The following is an 11,312-nucleotide window of genomic DNA, read 5'->3' as shown; positions in this document are numbered from 1 at the left end:
CTATTCCAAACACTGCCTCTGGCTCCTGGGTCTCTTGCACTCTTTCCTCCATGGGTGTGGGTGGTGATACGGTAGATGGGCCTCCTCCAGTGCCCCTCATCTCCCGGAGGTGCTCTGCCACCCTCTCCTTCGTCCTGGAGCGCAGGTCATACCATCTTTTCTTAAGTTCATCAATGCTCCTGTGGCTCACCCCCATTGAATTCACCTTCTCCTGGATTTCCATCCAAATCCTCCTTTTCTCCAGCTCAGGCACACTGAGGGCTGCTCTTCCAAAGAGTTGATCATGGTGCTGGCAGCATTCATCCGTCAGCACCTCCAGTTCCTTTTCAGAAAATGTGATCTTCCTCTTTCTGGCTGATTCCTTCATTGTAGCTGCTGTCCCTCCTGTTGGCTGTTCAGCAGTTGGAAATGGGTGTGGTCCTCCCTCCTCCCAGGTGTATTAGTAAACTTCCTCGCTGTTATGTCATCATCAAGAGCCAGGAAGTGTTTTCCAGAGTGTTCTGCTGCACCTGCATGCAATTTGCGGCACAGTCGCAATTTGCGACACCCACTCGCAATTTGCTTGTTCGTTTTTAGCGAGGTCGCAAAAAGCGACCTTGCAAACAGCAGACTCGCAATCTGCGGTGCGACTTCATTTGCGAGTCGCAAAATGAAGTCGCTTCTTCTTGCTGGATACCTGTTTGCGAGTCGGAAATTGCGAGTCGCAAAGACTTGCAATTTCCGACTCGCAATCTTTTTCCTACCTACATCTGGCCCTTTGTATGGTATTAGCATACATGCCATTAGACCCGATTCAGGCGGGAGACCTCCCGAATTGCAGGACCAAAAGTGGCTTTATTTTAAGGTGTCTCTCGACAAAAACTGCCTCTACTGCAATATAGGCCAACTGGGAAAACACATTCCCTCAAATCTATTTTCAAAATCTCTTACTTCCCAGTTTGAAAATCTTGGCATATATGTGTGCGATAAACTGGCACAGCTTTGTGGCAAGGCCCATATATAATTCAGGGGATATCATATAAAATGTGAGGGTGCAGATGGTTTGTGTGCTAAGAATTCCAGAGACAAAGGGTAAAAAAATAAGACAAAGGGTAAAAAATAAGGGATGAATAAGACGCCTTAAAAACTAAGGACAAAATGAGAACAGAAAATAACTAAGCAACACAAGTGAAAGAACGTTAAGAAAACATAGTTTACTTGATCGTTATCGGATCTAATATCTGACTAGAGACGGTGCCTGACATGATCTTGTTCCGTTCACAATGGATAAAAACCGAGAGTATAAAAGAATGGAAACAAAGCGGTTTCGTACATAAAAGAAATAATAAGCCTGACCTGGAAATCATAAAGCGTGAAATAAGCACCCATGTGGAACCCGAGCGTCTCGTTTTCACAAAGGTGGCTGCAGATCAGCGAGAAGAGACTTTAAATTTGCTATTTCATCTGCTCTCTTAGGCGGTAACAAGACCCTGCCCCTGCTGCCATTTTGCATGAGGGTAAGGAGCGCACAGCAGATGCTGATTTCACGGTTCGGGGGCCTTCGCGGCCCACGCTGAATTAATATTGGTCTCGGTCAGCAGAAACAAGGCAGGGTTCACCTGCGACACATGTTATCCTGGCCTGGCCCCCCACTCACGCTCAACCCTCTGTGCGCCTTTCACCAGAACGATGCATTTTATTTCAACATCTTGGAAACCATTTGTGACTTCTCTTCCGTTTTACTCTATGACGCCAAAGCTGAGCTGTTTCCCTTGGATGTTGCTAATGGGAACGGATGTCTTTCTTGTTCGCATGATCTTGTTTTGGGCCATTCAACGATCCGTATCAACTCTGCTCATGGCTGGCTGCACTTGGTTGTGGCCTAAAGAAAACCAAACATGAAGTCACTGGTTTACTTTTGATCCCCAGAAACGGCCTCTGCTCGCAAGCTTCCGGCTATTTACGGGTGAACAAAAGGGGTTTACGCTTGTGGGGGCAACACATAAACCATATGGCACACAGCAGAGGAAGATCTGCCAATCAAATATGTTCCCTATGGGCCACCCGTTGCTGCAAACAAGTCTTGGATAGGATCAAATGTACAGTAAACTCCCTCTCAGTTACTGGCCACAGCTGGTTAGCAGAACAACATGTGATGAGCACTTCATTTTAGATGTTACTAGAAAAGGAGTTTGTGCCAATCCCACAGGGACATCATGGGGCCTTTCAAAAGACAGTCTTTCCATATAATTGTTGTGTGTCAGGCACATCTGCTGGCACATTAGTGAGTGGATTGGAGTAGCTAAAAGTGGCGCATAATCGCAGTGGTCCAGGAGGAGTGTACACCTTTGAGGAGGTTGGTTTGCAGGGGTTGGGCCACAGACCCCTTATACATTTTCTGCAAGACAATGAATTTCAAATGGAATCATGGATTTTCATATGGAGAAAGTGGAACGTTGGATCTTGACTGGTAAACTTGAGATTACATCCACAAATCCATATTTAATATTCAGGAAAGTTAAACAGTTTTTTAGAAGTATATGGCCTTACAAATAATCTAGAACCTAACACAGCTTTCGGGATGACAGCTACAGGAAGTGTTTGGGTTTCAAAGGCTTGACACTTTCCTCTTTTCTGCAATGGCTTTCATCCCAGACTGTTCATTATGTGATATCCTGGGCAAGTTTTTGGATGTTAATTCATCAAAGTGTCAAGGGTCGCAGAAGTGACATTATGCCTTATTTGACCCCTGATGACATAATTGGGTTGACACTTCAACTCTTAGAGCCCCATTTCCGCAGCAGAGGAACTATGAGCAGGTACAGGGAGAAAATATGGCTCTTAAATTCTGTTCCAGAAACTGTCTTTGTGACCACTGAGACCAGGGCGTAGCAACAGAAATGCTCCAGGTTACGCCGCAAAGATGCTCACATCTATGTTGCACAACTGGCCACTCTATCTTTCAAAGAAGATGTTACATCGTCTTTTGACATGTTTCCACGCTATGGGATGTGGATATCAGCCTGCACTTGGAATGACTCGTGGTCATTTAAAAGTAGAAGTTCTATCCTTGACAGTCGGCCTTTGTCAATTGTTGCAAATGCCCATTTGGTGCATGAAAGACCATTGTGCACTAATTGGGCATGTTGATAAGGAATATTTTTTCAGTGGAAAAATGTCCCCAAGAAGCTGGTTGGGGCTTAGTCTAAAGCCTGCAACATTCATTTGCTTGTTTAACCAAGGAAAGATTTGACCTGGAGTATGAGCAGTTTTTCTGCTCCCCAGATGTTATCCCTGCAAACGGATCTTTTGACTCATGTTATTTCTCTGAGACAATAAATCACAAGGAATGGTGCCAAAGACAATAAAAGGACTCTGCAGTTGCTTTTGAGGACGGAACAGATGTCAAAGACATTGAGATGAAACTTCAATTACTATTGCAGGCAGGTGGCAAACACAAAATGGTGAAATTGTTGGGAAACCTTCACTTCAGATGTCAGCCATCCAGTCAACTATTTGTAGTTACCAGGTGGCTGTGCTTACCAGCTCATGATGCAGCATCAGCTACAACTTCCTTGTTGTCCCTGCCTGGTCTTCTGAGAGAGAGGTTGATGAGCACTCGTTTAAGATGCAAAATTAGGTTGCTTGATGCTTAGTCAAAGATCTAAAAGAGTGGACAGGCCAATGGCGACAACAGCTTATGGGCAGAGGGGCAATGATTAAACAGGTCTGATCCTTAAATCCAGAGAAATTCAGGCTACCAATACAGCTAAGTGACATAAAGCTTTGGGTTTAAACACACCTGTGGAGGAAGACCTCTTTCAGGAGGTTCTGTGAGGATTGGATTTCTGTTACAAGTAGCAGCTTTTCCAACTGAGGAAAAGTGGTCCCACTCCACTAACAAGAACCATTAGCATCTACTTCAATATTGGGAGGTCTTCATAGATTATGGTCATGGTTAATACCTAACCTCAGAGAACAGGTTTTAAAGGAACCCTACCCTGCATACATATCACCTCCTCCCTTACCTAACTACTCTCACCTATGTAACATCTACATCTTGTCCCAAAGTCTAAAGAGTCTCACACAAGAAATCTCACAAGATCTTAGTTTTGTCCCGTAGGTGTAAATGAAAGTGTTTCATGGAAGCTAAAAGTGAAAAAGGAAGAACATTTGATTTTTTTGTACATAAAACATACCATGTAAAATTGATACCAAATGTTTGAAATACGTGTCTGCATATGACAATGTTGAGATTACCTGATTAATAGGACAGCACCTAAGGTAATCAAACATAATAATACAAACAGAATGCTCAACTCTTTTAACTCAAGATAGTAGTAACATAGGAGCACAACAAGCACGGAGCAAGAAAACTATGTGATAATCCGTTTTCCAAATATTAACATGGCCTGCATCTTCTATTCTAATCTGACTGTATCTGCCAGGAGTACTGCTGGTCCTATCACCTTTCCATATTAAGCTCATCAGCCCACAGATGCGCCACCGTACAATGTAACACCAAAGTTTACTCAACTTGGATGTAGATGCACCTCAGCTTTACCAATTAGTTGATGAAGAGACTCTTTTAAAGTACTGTATTGGGTTTACACTGCTCCCAGACTTGAAATTTTAGTGTCACCTTCTAACAACATGCCCCTTTCGACACTAAGGCTCAGAATTAATAACATTTGACACAGTGCAAAGCAGTAGGACAACTTGCTGCAATGCGTCAAATGAAGAGAGCAGAAATGTGCTGTAATTACTTACATATGGCTCCTTCCTGCTGTCACTCTGCTGTAGTACACTTGTGACTGTCAAGTACCAACATAGTCACCCTTGTGCAATGGTGCAAGATTACTTATGTTACAGCCAGGTTTGTGACACCTTCCTGCACAAAAACAATCCTCAGAGGCATTGCATTCTGCAGCACATGTAGAAAGAAGAAATAAGGAGAAATAAACATATTTCTCCTCGTTATGTCTCACCTGGGAAGGTGTAGCATTTTAACACATTCCCAGGTATACTAGTTTTAGTAAATCTGGGAATGCACCAAAAGCCATGGATGGATGCATGGGACCACCCACACTCTGCTGATGGAACGCCTTCCCCACAAAGAGTAATGCAACACAGCAACTTACACTGCCTTGTGTTACTTCAGATTTGCTATGACACTCAGAGCCACATAAAGTGGCTCTGTATGGCATAATAAATCTTACTTAAGGACTTGTGTTTCCTGCGTCACCTTGTGTGATGCAAAGGCAAAGCAAGCCATTGATACATCTGGTCTTTAATGACTGCTTCTGTCAAAATCAGTCAGAGAGTCATATCATTAACTGTCCACCATTAGCCACATCATCAGGTGAAAAGAAGAAATTCAAGACAAATGTCCTCAATGTACACCCATAGATGCTGATAGTTTTCAATTACTGTTGTCTAATCAACAACACAATAAGGACTAACCATTATACAGCCATGAGACTGGCATCAGTTTTAAAAAGTGCTAATCCAGCCAAGGAAATAAACGTATACACCTCCATTAAAATAATGATTCATATCAATCTTGTCCGTCTGAACTCCTTTGACAAACATTTTCACCTACTATAACTCATCTTCTTTATGATGAAAAACAATTTCCTTTCTAATTCAATGAAGCAGTCTCCTCACATCAACAGCCTGTCATACTTAAGTCATCAGTGTACATCTAATATCATCCTCGCAATCAACCTCCACTTACTAGGGAGTGATCATCCTGGACTTCTCATGAGCTCAAGGCAATTGATTAGAGTAATTGAACTATGGGAGCCCAGCAGCTGGCTTTCTTTAGTCCTATTCTCTCCCTTCTGCAAGCCATCCTACTGTACCTCATCCAGCTCATCCAGGTAACAGTTGTGTAGTGCACTTTATATATATATATATATATATATATATATATATATACACACATACATATAGGTTACTGGGACGTTATAGTTAAGCTTACATTTTAAGTGTATGAAACCAAAGAAATTTACCAGTTATAGTTAGAGCTACCTCAAGTAACTATAACTCGTGCCCTAAGGTAACTATAAATTGCACCCTCCCTATGCACTGTTAATGACCCCACAAATTATGGCACTCATGACATCTTTGATAGCATCATTGATATATCAATGCAATATTTGCACTAAAATGTGTGACGAAAAAATGTGCATGGCGGGGGGGCCGCACAGTTTTTCATTATATATAACTTAGAGCACGAGTTATAGTTACTTGAGGTAACTCTAACTATAACTGATGAATTTCTATGGTTTTGTATGTTTAACATGTAAGCCTAATATAAATTCCCTTTAACCTTTGTCTTTTTAAGTGAATTTCTATGTTTTTAAAAAAAGAATTATTTCCTAACTACAACCTCCCTGTAACCTTTGTTTTTTTCAGTGAATTTCAAAAGATTTTTTAACGTATAGTAATTTTTATTACTATACGTTAATCCAACCACCGCCATGAAGGGCCTTCGGCTGTGCATGGTGAGGGTTGCCCACAAGACCTGGGCTGCAGCCAGACCTTACACCCAACCCTCCCTAACCACCCAACCCCGTGGTGTGCACAGCCCTTTGTCTGTGGGCGACGGGAGGTGGCTCGGCCTCTCTGGGTGTGAGAATAGGTGTGAGAGGATGTATCTGGGGGTGAGAGTAGCTGCGAGACTGTCTGTCTGGGCGTAAGAGTGCGTACATTAATGCTTTAGTGGGTGTGTCAGTGAGTGTGCAGGTCTGTGATTGCATGAGGGTGTCTGTGAGTGGTTGTGTGACAGTATGAGTAGGTCTGTGAGTGGGTGTGTAACTGTCTGAGTGGGTCTGTGAGAGGGTGCGTGAGGGTCTGACTGGAGCTGTCAGTGGGTGCAGGAGGGTCTGAGTGAGCCTCTGAGTGGGTGCACAAGTTTCTTAGTGGGTCTGTGTGTGGGTGCATAAGTGTCTGAGTGGGTGTGTGAGTGTGAGAAATTGATTGAAAGAGAGTCAGAGAGAGAGAGAGAGAGAAAGAAAATGAGAGGGAGAGAGGGAGTTTTTTTAGGCTTTGATGTATGATATACTTAGAATGAGTTATTTCTCTACAATTTGAAATAAAAAATGTATCTGTCATTTTTAAAAACTAAAGAGGGAAGCAAGTCTGGCTGGACTCACACCCTGAATGCTCAGTGAGAAGGTCTAGCGACCTTCACACTGAGCTATTGGTTTTTCTTTTTTGTTTAGCCCTTTATGGGCTATCTGGGACCGCGATGAAGCCCTTCACTTGTGGTTTCTCCATATTAATTCTTTTCTTTTTTTTTATATGTTGCAGAATGCCCTTACGGGCTATATGGCACCGTGGGGGAAGCCTTAAGACTTTCCTTGCGGTGCCATTGCTTCAGCAAGTAAGGAGCTGCTTTAGCAGCAGCTCCAGGCTTGCTAAAGCATTTCATCATCAGAGCACACACACATTCATACACAACAACCCCCACCCTCAACCCCCTCCCCTGATTGAAGCCCGACTTACCTTCTTCGAGGAGATCATCCGACTGGGAACGGGAAGTGGCGCTGCTACCGCCAGCAGTGCCCTGCCAGCAGGACACTACCAGGCCATATGAATGGCCATAATACGGCTGGCGTTGTCCTTCTGGCGGGGTGGTGCAGGTGGTAGCACCTCCCAGGCACCTCGCCCGCCAGAATGGCTACTGCCGGATTTCTACCCTAATTGTGGCGGATATTCGGCAGTGTCCATATTATGGCGGGCGGAGGACCGCCAGCACTGGCGGTCTTCTGCCGCGCATGGCATCGGCGGTCTTGGGAAAAGGCTGCCGATGACATAATGAGGGCCTTAATTTCTATATTGTTCACTGTTAGTTGCTGCAAAAACCTCAGTGATTGAGAGTTTCCTTGAACAATATTAGAAAGGAAGTGGCAATGAAACTTAGCAAATTTATCAAACAACATTTTGGATCGAGTGCAAAGCCAATAACAACATTCTTCAACTGATCCTTTCAATCAGCTTCAAAGAAAATAAGCAGGTTATTCATTATTTTTTAGGAAAGAATGTCAAAGACAAGGCAGGCATTCATTGATCGACCTTGGGACTGTGGGGTGACAAAGGCAGCAAGGAGATTCTTTCATTCGTTCTTGGGAAGTGAGTTATAAAGGCAGCTGGGAGAACCTTTATCCTGTCTGGTCTTGATAACTGGTCCTGTAAATAATATGGGGAGGACTGAATTGCTATTTGCTGGAAAAATGGCTAAAACTATTAGGATATTCTTAAATCGATCTTAGGGATGCATGCCAAACACAGTAGAGGGCTTTTAATTGACCATGAGGTAAGAATGTTAAAACCATAATCAGATGTATTGGTAGGACATTGTGGGCGAGTGGTAAAGATGTTATGGATGGGCATTCTTCAACTGCAGATACGTGCAAATGTAACCAAAGGGCAGCAAATGATCATTATGGAAACCAAATAATTTATTTTAGATTTGTACACCATGGGAGTGGCTCGAATCAGAGCCCTGCATCTCTACAAGGCATGTATATGTTCTTGAAACTTGTCTGGAGGGCTCCAGAAGCAATCCAGAAGAATAAATTATTTTATCACAGTCAAACTAGCAATTCAGAGCCTCCTTAATCCAGAACGACTCTATCCAACGTGCCCACTTCAATGACCATAGCCAGCCTCTGCTTTAATGTACTTCTGAGTAGTTAGATGCTGTAGAATCGTAATGTGAACTGTTGGTGTGCATATAGTTTATGATATTGTATTTGTTCTAAGCAGCATTGTGCAATTGGAGCACTCTAATTCCATGATGGCAGTGGCTTCATGCACAATTATGCTAAATTGCAAACAGTAATGCAGTAATCTAATGTGTACTGGGCAATTGCTATGTCACACTCAAATGGAAATACTTTGTATTGGGAAATTGCATTGCAGTAATCCTATAGGAATCGTAGTGTTTGTATACGAGATTCATTGGCACAGTGTAGCACATTAGTGTATCCTGTGGATTTCGCATATTATTGTGAATATCCTTATGTTAACTTTATAGATCTATATATGACAGAGCAGGACCTCTACAAGAATTAAAGCAGTACATCTACAGGAATTCTACACATAGCAAAAGCCCTCTACTGTATTCGGAAGGCATTTGTTTTGTTTACATTAGAATGTTATCTTTTAATATTCATATGTGATTTCTTTGGGTATTTGGGACACTATCATGCACTGATCCTAGATTGTTCACATTGGCACACTAAAATGTCAATAGACTTTTAATGTGCATGAAATGAGTTGTAAAGTTTTACAAAACTCAACTTATTGAAAATATTTTTTAAACTCTGGCAGAGTTGCAATGTGCATATCTGGCACCACATATTGTTGTTGTGCATGCATCTAATTCCCCCTTGCTGGAAGTCCCAGTGTAGGACTTGTGAAAGGTGGGAATGAAAGGTACACTGATGTAGAGCAGTGGCTATTGTGATTCCCTACTATCACTCAGGTCTAGAGTGCCAAAGGAAGCACACATTTGTTTAGTCTGAAGTTCTCTCCATCTTCAGCGGGACATTCAAGGCGATGCGTCGAATACAGCAAACCTTCTCTATGGCAAAGTAAATTTTTACAAAAAATTATGACTTTTCAAGGCTTTGCGCATAAAGGTATTTATTTGGATAGCACTTTATACCAAAGGGTGGCTGGAAGGGAGCAGGTGGATAGGAGAACCTGGAAATCAGCAGCGACTTCTCCATTCGGGCAGAGGAGCATCGTCTATTAACTAAAATGCCCACAGAAAAGCCCCAGAGATGAAACATAAAATGGTAATAAAGTTAATTTATTACCATTTTATTTTTCACTCACCCCATCCTGAATCGAGTGTCAGGACGGGGTGGGGCCACTGCTGCTCAGTGGCAGCAGCAGGGAGAACTGGAGGGCTGGGCACTTATGTTTAAAGTGTGCATGTCACTTTGTCCGGCTGTCTTGCCATGGCCAGCCAGACATACATGTGCACTTTAAACCTCTCTAACACAGCTGTCTTAGACAGCTAGTTTGAGAGCAAGCACAGGCCTCCAAGGCCCTGAGAAGCACTGCGAGAGCCGACTCCCTCCAAACCTGGTGCTTTTCTCATGCTGGCTACCAGTATGAGAGCTGCACCAGGATTGGTTAGGGGAGTTGGCTGGGGCCCACGCTGGAGCTTGGGACGAGAGGAGAAGACTGTGCGGGACCGGAGAGAGGAGGACGTCTTGTGCAGCAGCAGCAAGCAAGGTAAGTGACTATTTACTTTATAATTTATTTATTTTGGAATATATAATATAGGTGTTGCCGCCTTACATGTAGCACGTATATCTAATAGAGGTGCCTGACATGTAGCACGCATGCATGCACCCACCCACCACCCATTTGCCCGCTCCACCACTGTCCGTAGTTGCCAGCTGCCACTGCTGGAAATGAGAACCAATTGAGAAGAAAGAAGTGGACAGAAATGAGGAACCTTAAGGATAAAGATGTCTTCCTGAACATGTTACTGTTTCAGCAGTTAGGGACATAGTGCATCATAGGTATGAAGTCTTCTGCACCCGACTGACCTACAGCAAGAGGGAAAGCGGAGATGAGGTGGGAGAGGGTGGCAGGTGAGGGCAGGACAACCAAAGAGGGAAGGAGGCAGAAGGAGGATGAGTGACAGTTAAATCAAAACCTTGGACGTCATTTAGGGTCACCAGAAGTCGTGGCTGCAACCCCTGGCTTGCCCCTTGTATCCCTTGGCACTTCATTTGCGACCCTTGGTCTCAGAGGTGGAAATTCAGCACCAGGAACACAAGGAGCAGCTCGTCCTTCTGAAAATCGGTTAGTGCTCCAACCTCCTTGCTTTTGTCATTTTTTTAAGTTACAGTAATTCTGAATAATATATAGTTCATTACCAGTGTAATAAAAATGTAACACAGCTGGAATATGACCCTCTATGGCAGCACAGGTAAGTAAAAAATACTTTTAAATGTATGTTGCGTGCATGTGTGCACGTGAGAGTGTGTTTATGTGAGAGCGAGCGTAGTATTTGTGATTGTGTATGTAAGTGTGAGCACGTCTGTGCAAGTTAAAGTAAAAGTCAACTGACTTGTGATGTCACTTCCGCTACCCCTGGACTTTCAGTGAACAGCCTTGACAGAAAGTTAGAAATCATGGTTCAAGAGGAACGAGAGAAAGCCAGTGTATACTGACCATAAGTATACAATTGCCACCTTCCGTAGAATCTCAACAACACCGACCTGTATCACAATGCTGCGATATAGGAATAGCAGAACGTAGGCACACCACACCAGCGTGGTAGTGCAACATTCCTACAC

This window comes from Pleurodeles waltl, chromosome 7, assembly GCF_031143425.1.
Source record: "Pleurodeles waltl isolate 20211129_DDA chromosome 7, aPleWal1.hap1.20221129, whole genome shotgun sequence".
In the NCBI taxonomy this organism is placed as follows: domain Eukaryota; kingdom Metazoa; phylum Chordata; class Amphibia; order Caudata; family Salamandridae; genus Pleurodeles; species Pleurodeles waltl.
This window is presented reverse-complemented; position numbering follows the sequence as displayed.